At 38.9% G+C, this 22,636-nt stretch overlaps 1 long non-coding RNA gene across 1 annotated transcript in view; it reads right to left on the minus strand.

The window, feature by feature from the left end:
- Positions 1–22,636, minus strand: part of LOC110212486 (uncharacterized) — a 523,454-nt gene that overhangs the window by 466,227 nt on the left and 34,591 nt on the right. The window contains exon 2 of the long non-coding RNA XR_002325678.2: positions 10,075–10,141. This is a non-coding gene — a long non-coding RNA (uncharacterized LOC110212486). The remainder of the gene's footprint in view (positions 1–10,074; positions 10,142–22,636) is intronic.

Consider the following 22,636-nt stretch of genomic DNA (forward strand, 5'->3'; position numbering starts at 1 on the left):
CTTCCTAGCTATGTGACCCTGAGCAAGTCACTTTGTTTGCCTCAGTTTCCTCCTCTGTAGAATGAGCTGGAGAAAGAAATGACAAACCACTCCAGTATCTTTACCAAGAAAGCCCCAAATGGAATCATATAGAATTGGAAAGGACTGAACAACTTATTCCTTCAAACCCAATACCCTTTTTATTATGCCACTCCCTTTCAAAAGCTATGCTATGCAAAAAGGAACTTATATTTGGGTTAAAAATAATCATCTTTTCAAGTACAAGGTGAAGGAGGCATGACTAGACAGCAGGTTAAGGTTGAAAAAATCCATGTTCTTGCTAATTCTGTCTTTGAATTTGAAGTACAGACCGGGGTGTGTCATTTCTCCTTAGAAGAATGAAAGTTTTTGGCTAGACCAAGTGGGCAAATGAAGCCAGTGGTTGGAAGTATGAAAAGTTAAAGAAGTGGAGAAATTGAGTTTAAGATTAAACTGACCCAGAGTGAAGGATCTGAGACAATCTGCTGGTAAGAAAACACTTGAGAACCAGGAAAGGAAGTGAAATGGCATCCAGAATGTGCTGATGGAGAAGAATAAAACTCAAGAAAACTGATTAAGGGACTGATTAAATCCCTTTAAACAGTAAAATGGCTAGTCAGAAGATTCCATGGGCATTCATGTATATATAGAGAGAGAGTAGTTTCATCCTGAAACAAAAACCCTAGAGCTCATGTAGGCTCAGAATCACATTCCTATAGGGACTTAATCCAGGAAGATTTCAGTGAGTGTAGGTCTGGGTGTCAGGGGCTAGACATACTCTGCTAAAGACTGAGAAGACCAAGTACTAGGTCAGTGCAATTCCACAAACATTTATTAAGTACCTAGTGGATATAGATCAGTGTGGTAGGTGCTCAGAGAAATACAAAACTGGGATATCAGCTGACCAAGAAGGAAGACTCTTCCTCTTTACATTCCCTTTTCCCCTCCAGGACAGTAACGTAGCTACTCATACCTGGACAAGCTGGGACTCACCAACCACAATTATTTTTGGTGAAGTGGGGGATCACTGGACTTAACCATCTGCCTTACCACTACATCTGCCATCTGACCTGCTAATGTACCATAAGGATACAGGGATTTTGCCATATTTTCTACCTCTGCACCCCTAGGAATTCTAGGTCTTCCCATCTTCCCTGACACTGAACTCTCTTACATGTATTGTCTTCTCCAATTCAGCCCTGTCTCACTTAAATCCAATTCACTTGCAAATCAAGACATCACCCTCCTGATGCCAATGGTCCTCTTCAAGAAGGAAGAATGAACAACACAGCAACAATCTTCAATTAAAGTGGGAGCCCCTTGAGAGCAGGCATTGTCTTGTTTTTCTGTTTTCATTCCCAGCACTTAGCATAGTGCTTGCAACACAGTACACACCAAATAAATGGCTTTCAATCATGTATAAATCACAGCCCCTTTCCTCATGTAAATTACAAAATAATCTAAATGTCAAGCTAAATAATTAGAATTTTACTCTGTAGTCAAAGGGCATCCTATGGGAAGTGTCAAACAGAGGAGTGATATGTCTGATTAATACAAAAGAAACATAATTTTGGCAACGATGCTGAGGATGTTATTTTTTTTTCTTTCTTCCTTTTTTTTTTTTGCTAGGCAATGGGGTTAAGTGACTTGCCCAGAGTCACACAGCTAGTATGTGTCTGAGGCCGAATTTGAACTCAGATCCTCCTGAATCCAGAGCTGGTGCTCTATCCACTGCACCACCCAGCTGCCCCAAACATTCTGAGGATGTTACAAAAGAGGGAATGAAGTAGGGATGGGAAGCCCTACTTAGGCTGTTATTACTTCCATATGTATTGTAGAGAGAGACTGAACTAAGATAGTGATCATGAGAATGGAAAAGGAGAGGGTATCTTGAGATCTAGGGCACAGAGAATGGAGAGAGAACCACTGGGGCAGGAGGAGGTGTTGTGAAACCTGAGAAGGAAGACGGAATTAGAAAGAGAAATTGTACCTAAAGTATGAGACATGGGATGTCGGTCACATTATTACAGGTCAAAGAAGAGAGAAGGAAGAAATTGGGAAAAAGTTATTAGGGCAGCCATGATTCTATAGATAGAGCAAATGGAATGAGAAGATTTATGTTCTCTTGCTAGCCATGACACTGACTAGTTGTATTATGTGGACAAGAACCTTCCACTGTCTAGGATTCAATTTCTACATCCATAAAATGAGGAAAAATAGGACTATGTGATCCTAAGGTCCATTCCAACTCAATGTCCTGTGACCTGAGTCTAGAGGCTTAAGAGACAGCAAAGAAGTCTAAAATGGTTATGAAACAGAAGCACAAGAGCAAAATTTATCAAGAGCTGAGGGAGGAAAGTCTAGCCAGAATGAAGAGGTGGTCGACTGTGTCAGATGATGTGTAGAGATTAAGGATAGCAGAGACTGAAAAAAAAAGTGAATGAATGTGGAGATAAGAAGGTCAACTGGGGAACTTCGAGAGATTAATTTCAGTAGGTGGTAATGGAAACAAGAAGTCGAGATGAGAGTAGGTGGTAGACAAGTGGAAGCTTTATGAATGGCATTAGACCTGTGGACAACATATGCATACAACCAACGGTGATAGGCCTTCTCAGATCTCTTCTGCTGCTTTGGCATCAACTGATTGGTAATTATCAGAACTCTTGACTTTCCATCCATGATCTTACTAACCTCCCCACCCACGGAGCTGGTTGACCTTTGTTCTTTGCCTCATCTCCTATGTCTCTGGTTTCCTTCCATGTTCCTGCCTGACTTCTCTGAAGTGTGGTGCCTCATTCCTCTAGAGCCTGAGCCAAACTTTCCAATAAGATATCTATACTTGATCTAAGGTTCGTATCTTCTCTGAATAAACTAGCATTTGCAGTTACAGGCAATTAAGGCTGGGTGGCTATACCTACTCTTGAAAACACAATGGGGCAGAGTGTAGTATAATGGAAAGAACAAAGTATTGAGTTAAAAGACCTAGGTTCTAATCTTAACTAAAATTTACTAGTTGGGTAATTATGAGCAAATCACTTATCTTGTGAGCCTTTGTTTTTATGTGTAAAATGGGGACAATATTGGTACTATCTACCTCCCAAGGCTGTCATAAGAAAAGTGCTTTGTAAACTTTAAAACTTAATTTACGTGTTGAGCATTATCACCATTGATGAGGACTCTGTCACCCTCTGCTGGGTCTTGCCAATAATGCATTGCTTTACTCTGGATTTAACCCCATAATTGCCAGGGTTCCACTTTGGAATACACTACCATCATAGCTGTAAGGTATTAAGAAAAAAAACAGTGACTACTCAGGACAGGGCTTAAAGAAAATTCTTCTGATTAAAAAAGGAATAATAATAAAGAAGACTTGGAAGTGCAAATTTAAATAACAAAATGCTGTGCATGTGTGACTTAACTAGCTTTTTTTTCAATTAACTTTTTTTTTAATGAACAAAAGCTGATTTTCTCTGCCTCCCACACTCCCACCATGGCAATTAAGGGGGGGAAAAACCTGTGTAATGAATATACATAGTCAAGCAAAACAAGTTCCCACATTGGCCATGTCCAAAAATGCAAGTCTTATTCTGCACTTTGATTTCTTTACCTCTCTGAAAGAAATTGATTAGTGTTCTACATCCTCAGCCCTCTGGAATCATGCTTAACCATTGCATTGATCAAGAGTTCTTAAGTCTTTCAAGGTTGCTTGTTTTTACAGTGTTACTGTTATTGTATAAATTGTTCTCCCGCTTCTGTTCACTTCACTCTGTTCCAATTCACGCCACTCTTCCCAGGTGTCACTGGAACTGTCCCTTTCATCAATTCTCATGGCACAGGAGTATTTCATTGTACATGTATAGTTTAGTTGTACATAGCTTTTCTCTGAGAGTCTCCCACCCTGAAGTAAATAGTCATCATTCAATGGACTGAAGAAAATCTGAGCATGCCACACTTCAGGGCAATAAAGAGGGTGAGGCCATCATTGATGGAAAGAGGGGAAATACTGCAAACCCAGAGGCAAAAACTTTGGAGACGAAATACTTCACTTTTTGACCCTGGGTGCTAGAGAGTAGCAACAAAAAAGATAATCAAGGCAATGACATCATCACTAACATAATTGACATCATTAATATAACCCCATTTACTGAATGTCAGGAGATTAGGGTAGGTGATAGAGATATAAGAAGATAAAAAGACTTGGCACCTGTCCTTGAGGACCTTACAGTTTAGTTGCAGAAGTGAGATATGTGCATTTTTTCTGTAATTGAACAGTGGCAGTGATACCCCAATAGCGCAGCATTGGGAACTCTACAGCAGGGCAGGAAGAGAATAGAGGGAGGAAGATAAAAATCGGTTAAGAATGATTCACTGTTGGGGACTGTATCATTTCTTTGGAGAGCTTTCAGGACAGTTAAAACATCCATCAGTCTGAAATGGTAAAGATGCAGCACTCCTGGGGCAAAGGCCTTCTCCAGGCTCATCCTGCCCTTCCTTAGACTTTATTTTGTTTTAATAATGGATTGGCATTGTATTGATTCTCTAATCTAAAGAACATCAGATCATTTATTTTCTCAAAGTATGACAAAACATCATATCCTATAATGAAATTCCTTATCTTCCTTTATCAACCACTCACTCACTAATTGGCAGAGCAGCAAAATCCCTAATCTGAAAATCAAATTCTCCCACACTATTGGCCTTTGAAAAGTCCAGCCCACGTGGTTTTCTTAAGACTTGGACTCCAACGGACTAAGTGAGCCAAGATGCAAAGATAAGTCTGGTCTCAAGTCAAAGGGGACTGAAAGGAATGGATGTTCATTTTAACTATTGTGTTACCCTGTTATTGCAAGGGTACCAAAAGGGCTTCTCTTCTCGTTTTCTTTTTTCCCTTTTTTGTTATGAGAAAGTAGCTGAGGTGTTAGTTTTTTAATGCAAAAGCACTGAAGCACAAATTTCACTGTTTCTCTAATAGAGTGTGTCAGCTTTGAAGGCAACCCAGATGCAACTCTTTCCTTCTGGGTCATGGGAAGTCATGGTTGGGATGGTTGGCCCTCCAACTCTACAATTTCCTAAAGCTTTATCAGATTATAACCAAAAGAGACCTTAGAGAGTCCAGCCCCATCATCTCATAGGAAGAAACTAAGGACAAAAGAAGTGACAGAAGCAAGATTTGAACTCAGGCCCTCTGGCTACCAATTGAGAAACTTTTCTCTCTCCCTATTCTGCCGAACTGGTTTTCCACATCTCATTATGTCACTCAATAACCTTCGATAGCTCTCTATTGCCTCTATGATGACTATGTGTGTGTATATATATTATATATAATATATAAAAAATATATAATAATATATTATATGATATATGTTTGTGTGTATATACAGACATACACATACACACATATATGTGTATATATAGTCCTCTGTGTATGTATGTGTGTGTATATATGTATATACGCATGTACACACACACATATTCCTCTATTTGGTTTTTTTAAAGTTCGTCACAACCTGGTCCTGACCTGCCTTTCTGGCCTCATTAAGCATCCTCTCCTGTACTCTACAATCCAGCCAACTTGGCTTTCTTGCTGTTCTTTACACATGGCCCTCCGCATCCCATTTCTATGCCTTTGTGCTACTGTCTGTCCCTCATTCTTGGGTACTCACCAGGTGTCATTGGGGAGCAAAGGTGATTGAATACTCACCCTTTTACTCCCTCATCCTGCAGGCATTTTAGTAAAGCTGATTCCTACCAGGGTATTCCCTGCTACCACAAAGAGCTCACTTTCTAGCCTGGAGGCAAAATTTCTTCAATTCCACATAACTCCCTTTCTCTACTATTTTAGGGAGCTTAAAATACAGTTTATCAATTTTAAAACCACATATAGCTCTTGAGCCCCCAGATCAGAGTTGATATATTATCATTAGGACAACATATCAATTTAGTTCTCTGACCTATTTTTTTTTAGTTCTATGTACCCCCACATAGTTACTGGAATCTTTCATTTCTCCTTTTCTAGCCCAAAATGTGATACATAAATTCAAGTATTCGAAACAGATTTTTATATAAAGCAAAAATCACAATAAAAAAAGCTTAAAGAAACAGCAAGGGGAAATTATAAAAATTACCTGTTAGCCACAAAGAATTTTAAGAGAGTAAAAAAAACTTTCAGACCCCCCTCTCTTAAAGGGGTAAGTTATAATGAGCAGCTTTGATCTGAATTCTTTGTTCTAGGATGCCAGCAAGTGTCTATCTGATGACCCACCATGATGATCACTCCTTCAGGGGCTATATGCCCTGTTGCCTGGGTCATCACCTTATTCCTGGTTACAACCAAAGTCCAACCTTCCTCTCCCTTACCCACATCCCAAGCTCAAAGACCACAATAGCTCCATCTCTCTCATGGGCTTCAGGCCAACTGAACTACAAATCACAGAATTCTCATCATTCAGGTTTCAGACTTTACTCTTCCCGTGGAGAATTCAATTAAATAGAAATCAACTTGAGCTTATCTCAATAGCCTATTGCAGATCTGCACACCTTAGCAGTAGGTAGGGGCCAAAATTAAAATAGGCTAAATTTCCTTGGGCCACAGATAGGTTTTTAGTGGTTCACTTTCCAAGTAAGGGTATATTTAATGATTAAACTATTTTGCAAATAAATCATATTTCAAAAAGGGAAATTTCAAGTAATATCAATTAATTACACTTATTTAACATTTTTGTCATGAAATCACATTAATGTTAAAAAATTACTTTGTTAAATGACACATTTTTTCAGGTTTTCTTACTATTCACATTTATTTAATGGGACATATTACACTTCTTGTCAGTGATCAGTTTATCATCAGCTACTCTTCGCTGCATGATCATACGGGACAAACTTATATTCTTAAAAACACTTTTTTTTATTGTAACATAATCCAGAAACTGCAATCAGCAAATATTTCTTTATGAAGTCACCTTCAGTAAAAGACTTCCCAGAAGCAGCAATTTCTTTAGAAATCTGAAAACAAACATTAGTAGCCACCTCATTTTCTGAGTTTACTTTCTTGAAAAAAACATTATTTCCCACAGAGATTTTTCAATAATTTGGACACATTAGTTTGTCATTGGTATCCAATTTGTGTAAGTCAGGATGTTTCGATTCAAAATGGCGAGGAAGATTGTATTCCTTTGGAACAGCTATTACATCTCAGCAAACCAGGCAGGATATTTTGTCTCTTGTCAGTAAACAAATATCTATTTGTCCACTCCAGATTAAATGCTCTATGTTCTGATTCGATCATCTTTTCCTTTTTGTCACCCATTTTATAAACTCACCCCAAAAACTTTAATGTTAAAACCTAAAAATCTCCACAGCAACTGCCCACATGCAAAGAAATACTGAACTGAGTGTCTGGTGTTGGAGAGGGTGCCAGACACTCATGAAATTTAGAGGGTGGGTGTGCAGCGAGGGAGGGGAAGAAGCCCTTGAGTTGTTGCCGCTCATTGCATAACAGACATCAGCTGTGTTGGCACGTGGCTGCACTCACTTTGTCTCTGTTCAACACCAGTAATGACCAAAAACACAGTGAAAAGATACAACTCTCGCTCCTCTCAGACTAGACAGACTGACGATGGTTGGTTGCCTTCAGTCACATGAAAAACAGGAGAGAGTGTGCAGTAGCAACCACCTGCCAATGGTGGATGCAGTAGTGACTAGTGGAAGGCAGGTGAAGCGGGGCATGGACAGTGCACTCCTTACACCTTTACTTTCTTTTATAGCCTCTACATTTTTTTGTGGACCACTAGAAATTGTTCAATGGGCTGCAAGTGGTCCATGGGCTGTACATTGTACAGGCCTGGCCTATCACAGTCCTCCCTGAAGTTTTGAATTTCGCAATCTCTTACAAAACCATCTGGATTTAAACAGCACAGCATTAAAAAACACAACAGCATTTAATCATATAAGAATGGTTAACCTAGAACACAAGATAATCCCCTTAGGGTGCCGTTCACAGCAAATACACCCCACAATACAAATAATAGACATAGAACATAGTCAAATGAGAAACCCTCTCATTGGCTAGGTCCAAAAATATATATTCAAGGATCAATTGACAGTCTACTTCAGTAACTACAGATCCAAATCCCCTTCTTATTTTTTCAAGATAACTTAAGCACCACATAAAGGTTTTTCCTGACCTTTCCAACTGTAAGTTTCTTCTGATCCTAAACTATTTTATATTTATTTTTAATATGATATAATGTCATATATGTATATATGTGTTTGTGTGTATGTGTGTGTATATACATATACATATATATACATATACATATATATACATATACATATATATACATATACATATATATACATATACATATATATACATATACATATATATACATATACATATATATACATATATACACACACACACACACACGTAGCTATATGTGATTCCCTACCCCACCAATAGAATATAAACTCCCTGCTGACCATTGATCTAACCTGACCCTCTTATTTTATAAATTAGGAAATGGAGGCCCAGAAATGTGACATGACTTGCCCAAAGTCTCATAGTCAATGGTAGTTTGCTTCCCAGCTCTTTCTTCCCACACCTCCAGGGGGGAAAGCATCATTTCTGAGAAATTGAGATCGGGGATTATTCATTTTGTTTGTATGTGCTTAGCACATAGTAAGTGCTTAATAGAGGCTTGTTGATGATTGACCAGGCAATAACAGTAGTTCACACTTAACACTTTAAGATTTACAAAATATTTTCCTCAGAATTGGTTCAGATCCTGGCTTCAGTACTTGCTAGCTATGTGACTATAAGCAAGTGATATTCTTCAAGTTTATTAAAGGAATAAAAAGGCCTTGGGACTCAAAATAGCCCATGTGGGGCTACAGGACATAGCTGCTGCTGGTCCATCAGTATTAAGCTTCAGTTTTGCCTCAATGGGCCCCATGGCAGTAGTGAGAGTAGTGAGAGCAGCTTCCAGATCAGAAGAAGAAATCTAGGAGCTAATTGAAAAGAATACTAATTTAGAATCAGAAAATCTGGGCTCAAACCCTTGGTCTGCCACTTACTAACCATGTGACTTTGGGCAAATGACTTTACCTTACTGGGCCCCAGTTTCTCCATCTATAAAATAAAGGCATTGAACTTTAGCTCATCTCCCTGGGCCTTAACATTTTTAAAATCTTATGACCTGAGTACAATGAGCCAGTATTTCACAGACACACTGGAATATTCATTCATCCCCATACCTTCTGGCTTCCATCATCTTCTCTCTCTCCTGATGTCTTTTTCTGCCTTTCTTCTTTTCCCTGATATTAACAGTTACTTCCAGATCTCCCCACCTAAAGCCCCCTCATTCTCCTCTTGGCTCAGTGAGTTTCTTCCTTTTAATCTCTTTACCTTTATGCAGACATAACAACCTATGAAATGCTGGAGTAAGAATGTCTGACTTGCCCTTGACTGACTAGTGAGGAGAAAGCTTTGATGGGTAGGTGGTTAGAGGGTAAATAAAGGGCATCTTTTATAAAGGTAATCCCAACTCCAGGTACTGGAATGCTGAGAACTGAAAAATGGAGAACCAGAACCCAGGGATATGGTCCCTCTCAAGGGAAATTTTACCTGTTCCCCTGACCTCTGTAGTATTCTGTCACACATGAATGGCTCAGATGCACTGCTGAAATTACCAAGGTGAGGGAATTTGAAGTTATAGATCATATCAATCTTCTGAATAACAGCAAGAAAGTAGATGCCGTAGTGTCTCAGAAATGATGCTTTTCCCCCTGGAGATATAGGAAGAAAGAGCTGGGAAGCAAACTGCCACTGACGATGAGACTTTGGGCAAATCATGTCACTTTTCTGGGCCTCCATTTCCTAATTTATAAAACAAGAGTATCAGGCTAGATCAAGGGTCAGCAGAGAGCCAAATTCTGAGGCCTAATTTTGTACAATGGTGATTTTTATACACAATGAAACTTTATTTTTAAAATATAAAAACAAAACAAAACAAAACACATTTTTAGCTGGTAGACCATGGGTTGAATTTAACCTACCATATGAGCTTGTTAACTCCTGATAGAAGATTGCCAAGATCTCTTCCAGTTTTAAAGTTTCATGAATCTATAGAGAGAAGAGGAGTTACTATAACTTTTTCTACAATTATTCAGTTTAATATTCAGAATAAACCTCCCACCATCCCTTATTTTAGCAGTTGTTATTTTTGGGCAGTACCTATCTGAAAATGAATCTAAAATTAAATGGGCTGATAGGGTCTTAGCCAGCAATTTCATCATGAGATAAAGGATTACCTTCAATTTCCTTTGATTCATTCCCTGTATCTGGCCAGTAGACCCAGATGGCTCCAGAGGAGAAAGTGAGGCTAGTGACTTTGCACAGCCCTCCCTCACTTAAATCAAATTCACTTGCATGTCATGGCATCACCTCCCTGACATCATGGTCCTCTTCCAGAAAGGACAAACAACAACAATCACCACTACCACCACCACCAATGGTGGGCACTCCTCCCCTCAAAGGTGCATCTACTAAATGCAGATTCTTGCCTGAGGTACAGATTTCTAAATGCATAGCATTTTAGAGTTCAGAAGTCCTAGTGATTCTAGCAATCAAAAGAATCTGTTTTATTCACTCAGGTCTGTGAATCAGGTATGTTGGAATTTTAAAACCACCAAATATCTAATACATTTACTGAATTCTTATTTTCTTTATCAGAAGAGTTTAGTTACAATGGCACTAAGTTGATGGGTAGCAGGACACAGTGGGAAGCTCAATGGATTTGATCTGGACTCACATCTCATCCCTGTCACTTTCTACCTTTCTCACCTCGGAGTAGTCATTTAAGCTTTCTGATACTGTTTCCTGATCTGTAATATAAGGGAATTGGACTGGATGCCCTTTAAGGTCTTTTCCAGTGCTAAACCTATGAACCTAGGACAAAATTTAATACTATTGGCTTAAAATAAACATACTCTAGTTAACAGAATGTTTGACTTAGATTTTCTATAAGCCATGTAAACACTGAAGCAGTGTTCAACATAAACATTTAATCACAAGAAAAATAAAAATGTTATAATAATTTACTTATTCAATATTTCAAGAACTCCCCTCCAAAAAAAAGATATTGCTATAATCTAAGACAGAGCAGGGCAGCTAGGCAGTACAGTGGATAGAGTGCCAGGCTTAAAGTCAGGAAGACAGGAACTCAAATCCAACCTTAGACTCTTACTGTGTGACCCTGGGCAAGTCACTTAACCCTGTTCGTCTCAATTTCCTTACCTATACCATGAGCTGGAGAAGGAAAAGGTAAACCATTCTAGTATCTTTGTCTAGAAAACCCTAAATGAAGTCACAAAGAGTTCCACCCAACTGAAAAATGATGGGGGGAAAAAAGGCAGAGCAGCCACAGAGAGCAAAGGTAATCAGTTTCCATGCAATATTGCATGTAGAAGTAAATTTTTTCAGGGTGATCATAGTTCCACAGAAAAAGTATAATGTTTCTTGTTATGAACATAGCCAGGAAAGGTAGACAGCATACAGTAGCAGAATGGAAGACACTTTCACTGAGGCAAATCTTGGCCGTGGAAGATTGCTTTCTATGCACTTAGGCACAGGGCAAATGCAGCAGGCTAGAGGTAGCCATGCTTTCACAATGACTCAATTGCATAGGAAACAGTGATGGCAGGAAGCTCCTAAATATATGTTAACCAGTCACTAAGAACAGCTGTTTTTCAGATACCTTATGCCATCAGTAATTAAAAGCAGATCCATATCAGATGACATCTGATGCTGGTGATCTTTGCTAACCTTAAAGTGCTATACAAATGTTAGTTATTATTATTAGCCTAGGAGCAGCCATCTCAGCTCTGGAGAAGTCAGAACAAGGATGCAGCACCAATGGGGTGGAACTTTTATACCACAGACCAAGCAAGACAGATTCATTGAACCAAGTAATATCCTACACCTGTGGAGGTGTGGGTTTCCATCCTGGCTTATCCTCAAATGTGAAGGTTTACTTTTATGGAATTCAGAACCCAGTGGTGGGATCCTAATTATCCGTGTTCCAGGAAAACAGGCTAGAACACCAAGGCCAGAGACATGTTTCATCCACATCCTTATTTCATCCTTCATCCTTATTCATCCACAGTCAGTGCCAATAAACCAATCACATGGCCAAGCCTTTCCAGGTTATAATGGGCACCAATCCATGATGAAATATGACCCTGGGATCTGCTGACTCCAGACATACTTCAGCAGTATCAGTCTGAGATTCTGTCATTGAGTGTAATGGTAAACAAGGAAACCCCAACAACTCTGCAGACTTCATACCAAGCTATCCAAAGGAGAAGAGGATGGTGGAAAAGAATCTTTATCTTCCTCCAAAGCTCACCTCAGATATCATCTCCTCCAGGAAGCCTTCCCTGCCTGCTTTACTCCTCAAATTGCCTCTCTCTATATACATACTATCCCCTCAGTGTAATGAAAACTTACTCGTGACAGAAACTCTTTATCTTGATACCTCACACACACTGGACTTAAAATGTTTGTTGAATTGAATTGGAACCCTGACTCCCTGCCTATGCTCCTACAGGCAGCACTGAACTTATTGTCTAAGCCAGTGGGGAACCTGTGGCCTCGAGGCCACATGCGGCTCTCTAGGTCCTCAAGTGCGGCCCCTCGACTGAATCCAAACTTCACAGAACAAATCCTTTTATGAAGCTTAGCTCTAAGCCCATAGTTTCAATTGCCTCCTGAGCATTTCCACCTGGAATCCTATCTCACCCAAACTCATCATCTTTCCCCAATATTTGCCCCTCCTCCTTCCTAACTTCACTCAAACCCTTGTTTAGCATCTGCTATGTACTAGGCACTGTGCTAAGTGCTGGGGATACAAAAAGGGGCTCTCAAAGAGATCACAGTCCAATGGGGAGCAACAAAAACACAGCTATTATAAGCAATCGATAAAAAGGAAACAATTAAAAGAGAGAAGCATTAGAATAAAGAGGGCTTGGAAAAAATTTCCAGTAGAAAATGGGATGTTAGCTGGTTCTTGAAGGAAGCCAAGGAAGCCAGGAGGAGATGAGGAGGAAGAACACCCCAGGCACGGAAGTCAGCCAGAGATAATGCACAGAGTCAACAGATGAAAAGTTTTGTTCATGGGGCAGGAAGAAGGCCAGTACTACTGGATCAAAGAGTAGGAAATAAGGGAGTAAGGCATAAAAAGACTAGAAAGGTAGGAGGGGGCTAGGTTAGGAAGGATTTTGAATGCCAAACAGAGCATTTTGTATTTGATCCCGGAGGCAATAGGAAGCTATTGGAGATCAGACCTGTACCTTAGGAAAATCACTTTGATAGCTATCTGGAGGAAAATACTTGCACTGGGGAAATACTTGAGGCAGATGGAGCCACTGATAATGGTTCTTACTATTCTCAAAAATTCAAAATCATCTTTGACTCACTGCTCACCCAATCAATCACCAAGTGATATCACTTCTACCTTTCTGATGGTTCTTGGATAAATTCCCTCTTTTTAAATTCCAGTTTATTACCATCACTGCCTAAATATCACAGATTTTGAGTTGGAAGCGACTTTAGAGATCATTGATTCCAATCCCTAATTTTGCAGACAAGGAAACTGATGCCCAGCCCAGAAAGATTAAGTACCTTCCCTAGGGTCACATCATCCTTAAGCATTTGAGTTGGGATGCAAACCCAGGTCTTCCTCACTCTTGAAGTTAAGTGCTCTATTCTCCAGGTCATAATCAATTTATACTTGAACTACTGCAAAAGCTTGCTCACTTGGCTCTCTGGTTTCAGATGATCTCCCTACTGCCAAATGAATCTCCCCTGTTCCTCATTGCTTACTAAATAAATTCCAAACTCCTTAGCCAGGCAGTCACAGGAATCCATAATCTGGCCCCACTTAATAAGCCTTTCATTCAATTCGATTTAAGCATTTTTTAGGTGTCTACAACAAATGCACCAAGCATTGTGATAAGCTCTAGGGAGTGTTGCTTGTTCTTCATTTTTTCAAGGAGGATCAATAACATCACTGGGTGATGTCTTGACTTAAGCATGAATGGGATTGAAGCGAGGCAGAATTGCATGAAGTTGTCAGTCTCATGCTCTCTTCCTGAGTCATCTAAGTCCAGTGGCAGGATAAAAGTCAAGATGACTGGAGATGGCCCAGGATGCAGTGGCATCTCTGAAGTCTGACCAAGCTCTAAGCACTCCACAGCACCTGCTTCTGCTGCCTTCATTGCCATTGGAACAAATTGTTCTCATCCATCAGTTCTGCCAGGACACATCTTCACATGCACGGGATAGACATCCCCCTAACTCACCAATGGGTTTGAGGCCTATCAGTTACCCTCAACCTGATTTAGCCCTTCTGCTGAGATGGTTTACTGGGTCGTGGCTCCTGTACATGTTACAGCTTCTTGGAGTCACAGGTGAGAGTTGGTGAAAGGTGGATACCAAAGGTAGATGAGTAGCCCTGAAAAGGGCTTGGCAAGCCTTCACAGGGTAGATGCTGGTCCTCCCTGAACACTCCATATGCCCCAAGCTCTACAGATACAAAGCCAAAAAAAGAAACACTCCCTGCCCTCAAAGAGCTTACTAGATAAGAAAAGTCTAATGTCCCACTACTGTTTTTGTTATCATTCAGTTGTGTCTCCATTCTTTATGACCCCATGAACCATTGCAGGCCAATACTGTCTATGAGGTTTTATTGCAAAGATATTGAAGTGGTTTGCTATTTCCTTTTCCACTGGATTAAGACAAACAGAAGTTAAGTGACTTACCCAGGGTCACACAAATGTAATGTGGAACTGTGGGGGGAAAAAACAATGATCTTCAAGTCACAAAACCTGGGTTCAAACTCTGACTCAAACACTCATTAGCTATGTAACTGGAAAAAAAATTTCCTAGAAGCCTCTTTTTCCACATCTATATAATGGGAATAACAGTTCTTGCTCCACAGTGTTATTGTGAGGAGAGAGTTTTGTAAGCTTTGAGATATAAGATAAATGTGATCTATGATTATAATGGATGTGGTATGTGATTATAGTAACTAACAGTGCAGCAGGTCTCCAAAGTAGGCTACATACGATTGAAGGGTTATGCAAGCAAGCTGATCCATTGGGGTACCAAAAGAAAATATTAGAATTTCTATTTCTATTTACTTTTATCTAAAATTAAGAAAAAAAATAAACCTCATTAGGATTTAATACATAAATGACACATACACCCAGTCAGTGTATATGTCATATGATTCTGTGTCACATAAGGAATGAAAGGTCTCCTGAGAGAAGAGTTCAAGTTATGCAATGTAAAGTAATTGATAATGGTGCCTTCACTCATTTATTTGTTTTCAATCTATTGCAGTGTGTTACAGTTTACATGGACCCAGTTAAATAGATTTGTGGATTATACTATCTAGTTCTAACTCAACTAACCCTCACAAAATGGACAGATGATTTTAAAGTGTTCCTGCTATTGTAGTCCCTAAATTAGGCCAGTCCATCAGGTTCTGTAGTTTAAAATGTTTAAAATGCAATCAGCAGTTATGGACCATAAAATCCAATTAAAACTCACCTCTACTATTTAAGCATTGAAAAAACACAATTTAAGAATAAAATGGATATAAAATATAACTCTTCTTCTGCAGTCACCAGAGATTAAGCCCTTTATAACTCAGGCTGCCAGGTATCTAAGATGTCAGATGGGGCTGAGCCAAAGGGCAGGGCCAAATAATCATCTAAAGCTGCAATAGCTTTGGGAGCTTGCCTTCAGTGTCTGCAGTAGTGGGAAAGGACCAGCTGCCCAAGTATGGTTAAGTGCCTACCATATCCCACCCTTGCTGAAAAGGTCCTAAAAGTTCTCTAGGGGACCTTCCACACCATAAAACAATCTTAGAACAACCCTAAAAAACAGATATGGGAGTCAGGTTAAAACATAAGAAAAATTACAAAAAGTGCTAACCAACATAGTCAATCTTCCTAAAACAGTGACAGAGTGATATCAGGGGCAGTTCGTAACAATTTTGGGGGATATAATTGTTTAATCATGATGGCCAGGAGCAACTATGAACATCCGTTTCAACAAATAAATGAGAATACTTCCATCTTCACCATTGGTCCCAGTTGTAGGTTTGAGCCATCTGAATTAAAATAGCAAAGAGATCATAGGCCCCTTATATACAATCTGTCCTGGGGCCCAAGTTGATATAAGGAGTCTCCCAGTGCCACCACTCATTCAGTGTCACCTAGCCCCCAAAGCCAAAAACATATGTGTGTATGTATCTGTGTTATATGTATATACATAGATATACATGTATGTATGTATATGTATGGCTATATACACACATATACATATAAAATAACACATAATTATATCAATAGTATATCATATATTTATTATATCACATAATCAATATATTTATTTATCATATTATTTTATTATATAATAAAATACATGATATTAATAATAGATAAATATATTGTTTCTAATTATATAACATAGATAATATGTTAATATATTATAGATAATTTGTAAATTAGCAAATATGCATATAATAACAAATACACATACACATTCAAAAATATTTTGCTGATAGGGTTTGCAATCCAAAATATTTAGAAAACACTGCTATAGAAATTGAGTTTAAAAAGTGTAGCATTTGACCTTTAAAAACAATCTGTAAAGCAGGGCAACAACCAGACACAGAAAAAAGTGATATGCCCAAGGCTACATGGGTGGTTAACTGTTGAACTCTATCTCTCTTCACCACCCATATGGCAATATTAATTTTTTTTTTATATGGTTCCTTTAACACATGCCTCGACATAGTCTTGCAGACAAATCCCCATGCACTACCCTGGAAACTTCTCTCAAGGCCAAGCCAAATAGCACTATGTAGTACTCAGAATAACAATGAGGCAAATCCTGCTGTCAGCTTTGTTCATGCAGTGTCCTTTGAAGTTGCATGTGTGCAACCAAGGACAAAACTACACTGAAGTGTTGGTATTTTCATTATATGATTCTCAAATTTGAGCGAAATTTAAACATTAAATTCCATACCAGACATGTCTCATGGATGAGGGGTTGGGAAAATGTTTAAATTCATATTATTAATCCAAGTACAGCTGCCCAGATTGCCCATATTTAGAGGAGTTACCCTTCTCTATTTTCTCCATTTCTGGTGTTGAAAGCCACTGAGACAATTCTGTTCTTCTCCTTTTCCAGGAGGGATAGAGACATGATAGTTTCTAAATAATGCACACAAGCTACCATCTTCATAACCAGATCCCTGCTCAAAACAAACAAAAAAAAATGGTGGAGCACTTCCTTTGAAATCCGCAAAGAATTAAAATCATATGGTGAATTCTGATAATTGCTTTCAGGAGGAAATCTTGGCAGAAACACCAAGCCAAGTTCTTCGTCCATATCATCCATGTCAGGAATACACACTCTCACTACATATAGATTAGCATAGCCACCAACAACCCACAGAACTGTATATGCTTTTGAAAGACTGGTTTGAAATATTGCCTGGTATTATTATTAGCATCTAACAATTAGCATCTTCTTGATCCACCTCATTCCCTTCCTATGAAATCATCTCAGAAGTTGTGGTGTTGGCACAGAGAAATGTAAAAGTAGTCTGCTTACCTCTTTAGTCGGTCAAAGTAGGTTAAAGAAATCAGAGATGAAAGTGTTTAAAGCAGAAAAAAACTTCAATCTACTGTAACAAAAACAGATGCATCCCAGATCAGCATCAATGAAGAAGGTTAGTCAAGTACCTAGTCTTGGGAATTGGGAAAGATATAACTAGACAGGGTGAAGAGGGAGATTTTGGAGGGAACTTCACTACCTGGAATACCCTTTCCAGTCCTCCCTACCTGTCCAAGTTGTATCCATCCTTCAAAGTCCAACTCAAGCCTGACCTCCTTCATGAAGTCTTCTATTTCTTCAGCTTCCAGTAATCTTTCCTTCTTCTGAGTTCACAATTTGACCATTAATTATGGTCTGGCCCATAGGACCCTCATCATTTCGTTTTAAATTGATAGTTATCTCTTGTTTTCTAGCTATTCATTGTGTGACATAGATATAAAATCTTTCAGACAAGAAACACATGCTACACTTTTTTGTATCCCCTACAACTTAGCAAGGTACTGGACATGAAGTCATTTCAAGTCAGCAAGCATCTATAAAGTGCTTGTCATGTGCTTAGCTCCATGCTAAGCACTGAGGAAAGAAGGAGAAAAGAACAAGTATCTATTAAGTACAAATATTTTTTCATTTGATCCTCACAATAACCCTGTGAGGTAGGTTCTATTATTATACTTATTTTACAGTTGAGGAAATTGAGGGATATTCCTGACTCCAAGGCCTGTGCACTACCCACTGGTACTACCTAGCTGCAAAACAAAGGCTAAACATTCCCTACCTTCAATTGGGGAGACAATGTAGAAACACCCATACACACACACACACACACACACACAAGATATATTACAGGTTAAGTTGTCAGAGTCAAAAGATAATCAAAAAAACCTGGGTTCAAGGCCCACCTCTGTCTCTGGGCAAGCCACATAACGACTTAATGTTCTAAACACCTCTCTATATTTGATAAATGGCAGCAAAGGTGCCAAATTGCATTGGTAGAGGAAGTTTAGGCATCTAGGAGCTCATTATACCAATGAAATGATAGTCCCTAACTATCCTGAATGAATATCAAAATTAGAGGAGAATCTGGAAGGACTGGAATTTGTACTATTCAGAATTTGATGAATTCAATTCAACCAGAATTTATTGGGTAGATAGATAGATAGGTACATATATATGGTGGGTGTGTGTGTGTGTATATATATATATATTCTATGTGTGTGTGTATGTATACATATATACAGATATATATGTGTGTGTGTATATGTGTATATATATATATATATATATATATATATATGTATGTATGTATGTATATAATGTGCTAGATACAAAGATAAAGGGAAACAGTCCCTGTCTGAAGGAGATGACGCTCTATTAAAGGAAAACAATATGATCACAATAAGGAAAAATTAAATACAAAGCATTTCAGTGGCTAGTATCAGGGCAGAATTTAATCAGGGAGAGGGAGAGAGCAGGCCTTGGGTAGGTGAGTAGAGGAAGAGGGATGTGGGATGGGTGACAGCCAGCTTGGTCTGTATACTTTAAATACTACCGCCAGTTTTTATACCAATCGATCCATAACCATGGAAGCACTTAATTTTCCACTGTGGTGATTTATGTGTTAATCATCCATCGTAAAGGAGGCCCAAACAGATTTGACAGACCATGTTATTTCACATTTGCACAACTCTTTCTCTTGGCAAACATAACCTCCAATGATTTATCCTTCCCATCGCCTAGGCAAAGTGTCATGTATCCCCCAAGTGCTAAAATATGATCTGCAGATCCCACCCATCCTGTGAGGTAAATGATCCCCAATCCAATTTAATGGAAGAAAAAGTGGGCACAGTGAGGCTAAATGATTTGTCCAGAGCTTTATGGTGAGCCAGTGGGGGATAATATCCAGAATCTAGGTCTTTATCGGTCCAATCCTGTATTCAATCCATCGACCCTCCGCCAATCCATGCAACTACAGTCCAGAAAGGCAGCTTGGCCAATGCCAGGAACCAGGGCAGGTACTCCAGAATTGAGAAACATCATGACACCAGACAGCTAAGGGCAAACTTCCTGCCAACACAGATGGTAGGCCTGCTCAGCCAAAGCGAGGTAGAGAGACATGGTAAGAAAGGACTTCTCTTCACTATTCTGTAATGAAAACACCTTAATTTCCCAAATGTCTTCTATGCACGTACCCTTTCTCTCCCCCAACCCTTTTCCCTATGCACTAAGATGTATGGGAATAATTTACTTTCCTATCCACTTCCTTCTAATGTGTGATTTCTTTCCCTGAGAGCAGTGAAACTTTAATAGTTGAGAGGTTTGGATGATTAACATTAATGGGAGTTGCCTGTGTTAATCCCTTGTGCATAAGTGGAAGAATTGATTCTGATCTGTTAAACCTTTCCAGATTTAGCCTTTGCGCAGCTCAGGCAATGCAGTGTCAGAAGAATTGTGTAAATGCATTTTATTCAAAATTGAAGGATTTTAAACACATGGAGGTCAGAGCCCTGACCCATAACCATGAGAAATAGAAATACTACTGCCTGTCCAAGAGGTACAATTTCCAACAAGCCAAACAAGAAAACATACAGGGACAATTTCCGAAAGAGCCACTTCCCTAGAGAAACCAAGAAACCAATATTGCTGAATGTTTAATTCCTGCTGCCTAGAAAAAGGCAAACATTGAGCCAGATGTCTGTTTAGAATCTGGAAAAAGCCTTAATGATTTCAGCCCAACTGAGTAAAAAATGGCAGTCATTTGCTAGACAGTAATTTCTTGGCTTGAAAGAGTTAAGAAGAGTAAGGATAAAATGAATATTGGAGAAAGGGATTGCCTGAAGTTCCAAATTCACAAGAAAGTGGTTTCCTTCTGTTCCTGAACTTCTGGGTCACTCCAAGATTCAATAGAGTTCTTTCAGTCTATCTTGTATGGCCATAAAAGATGGACTCAACTGTTTATCAAGGAACCAAATCCTCTATCCATTCAAGATGTACTGCCTTGGTCCCCTTATTCTTTCTTTTACTCATTTATTCAATAAGGTATTTATTGAGTGCCCTACTTTGTTAGGGACTGAGTTGCTTCTAACCCTAGGAAAGACTAAAACTTATCTGGGGAAATTATTTGGGAGCCAAGTGAAGGGCAGGAGGACATCAGGAGCTGTTCAGATGAATGACAGGTCCATGGCTCTGAGAACTGGGAGCAGCATTTCCAGTACTTCTAAAATGTAACACAATGTTCATCGATAGCACCTGCAAAAATAATGAAAGAAAAGAAAGGGTACGAGGAAGTTTAAGCATCTCAGGAAGAGCATACAGCTGTCTAAGCATAACAGACGGACAGACCTGGATGACAGACAAACCAAAAGGCCGTATTGGAAGCAAACTACAGGAAGACTGAACAAGGAAAGGCCCCAGATAGAAATGAAATTCAAGACTAGCGAATTTTCTTTTTGGGGGGGAGGGGGAAGGAGACTCAAGATTTTAATTTATTAATGAAATCCATCATAATTAGCTCATTAGCATAGCTATAACAACTAGCATTCATATCTTCATATAATATATATTATGTATTTTTATATATTTATTTATTTCATTTATAGAATTTTCTACCAACTGAGGCCCAAAGCACCAACATTTATAGAGGGCCTGCTCTGAAGGACACTCAGATCTATAACACACCTTGCATGACCTTCAGATCATTAAGGTACCAGGGGCCAGTAGTTTTTATCATTTTAGAGACTGAGAGTGCCTGTCGTCTGAGTATGCCTCATTGTTCTTGCCCCACATTTTAGAATGGGTTGGACTGGCAATAAGGTGGCATTCAATGTCACTGAAATGTTGGAACATCAGCTATTTAGTGACCCCACACATCCAGAGTTCCATGTTGTCTCTACCCATCACACCCATGCATTGTTCCACACTGACTCTGTGCGCAGTCATCTTACATCTATAGAGGATCAGAGCTCCAATAAGCTGGTTCTTCCCCCACATTGTGAGAGAGAAACTCCCAGCTCATCCTTCCCTTTTCCTTTTGACTCAGGGCACAAGATACCTTATCAAAGGCTCTGCTAAAATATGTGTGAACTCTATCTATAGCGTTCGACTGATCTACCAGTGTAATAGTCCTGTCAAAAGACGAAATAATATTAGGTTATTATGACCTTTGTTATTATAATCTTTTGGTGAGGGTAGTATTGGGTTTCAGTTTTTTGCTATGAATATAGTTAATTATATTAATTATTTTACTGATTTTGACTGAAAAAAATTGATGGCCATAATTAAGTATTTGGTCAATATATTGCTGAAGTCTATTTCACAATATTTCATTTAGTACTTTTTTAAAATTAGTAACATTAGTTTATAGTTATTTTCCTCTGCTTTATAGTTCCTTGATTTTGGTATTTGAACTGCATTTGTTTCATAGAAGGAGCTTGTTAAATTCATAGAAGGACTTCGGCAGAGACCTTCAATCATTTTTTTAATGGTTTATGTGACATTGTGATTATTTCTTCTATAAATGTTTGGTATAATTCCTTTATAAGTCAGTTTGGGGCTGAGGTTGTTTTTCCCCCATGGGAGTTGCTGATATGGGAATCATATCAGAATCAGCTGTGCAGTGAAATTATTGACTAGTTAGAGCAAAGATCAAAATCAACATCAAATTAGAAGAAAGGATGTGAGAAAAGTATTGTGAATAATTACAGCAACTTCAACCTGATCCTTTCAAACGAGTCAGCAGTGCAGAAAAATGGGAAATGGAAAAAAGACAAAGATATTGACCTTGGACATCATCATTTCCTACAAAAGTTTAACCAATGTAAAGCAGTTACCACAAGAAGCAAATTAAGAGCTCAGAAATAATCTTAGCCAACAAATGCTTAATCTCCTTACCAAGTGAAAAGACATAGGGTCAAAATCAACAGTGAATAA

This window comes from Phascolarctos cinereus, unplaced genomic scaffold, assembly GCF_003287225.1.
Source record: "Phascolarctos cinereus isolate Bilbo 61053 unplaced genomic scaffold, phaCin_HiC Scaffold_7;HRSCAF=346, whole genome shotgun sequence".
NCBI classification, from domain to species: domain Eukaryota; kingdom Metazoa; phylum Chordata; class Mammalia; order Diprotodontia; family Phascolarctidae; genus Phascolarctos; species Phascolarctos cinereus.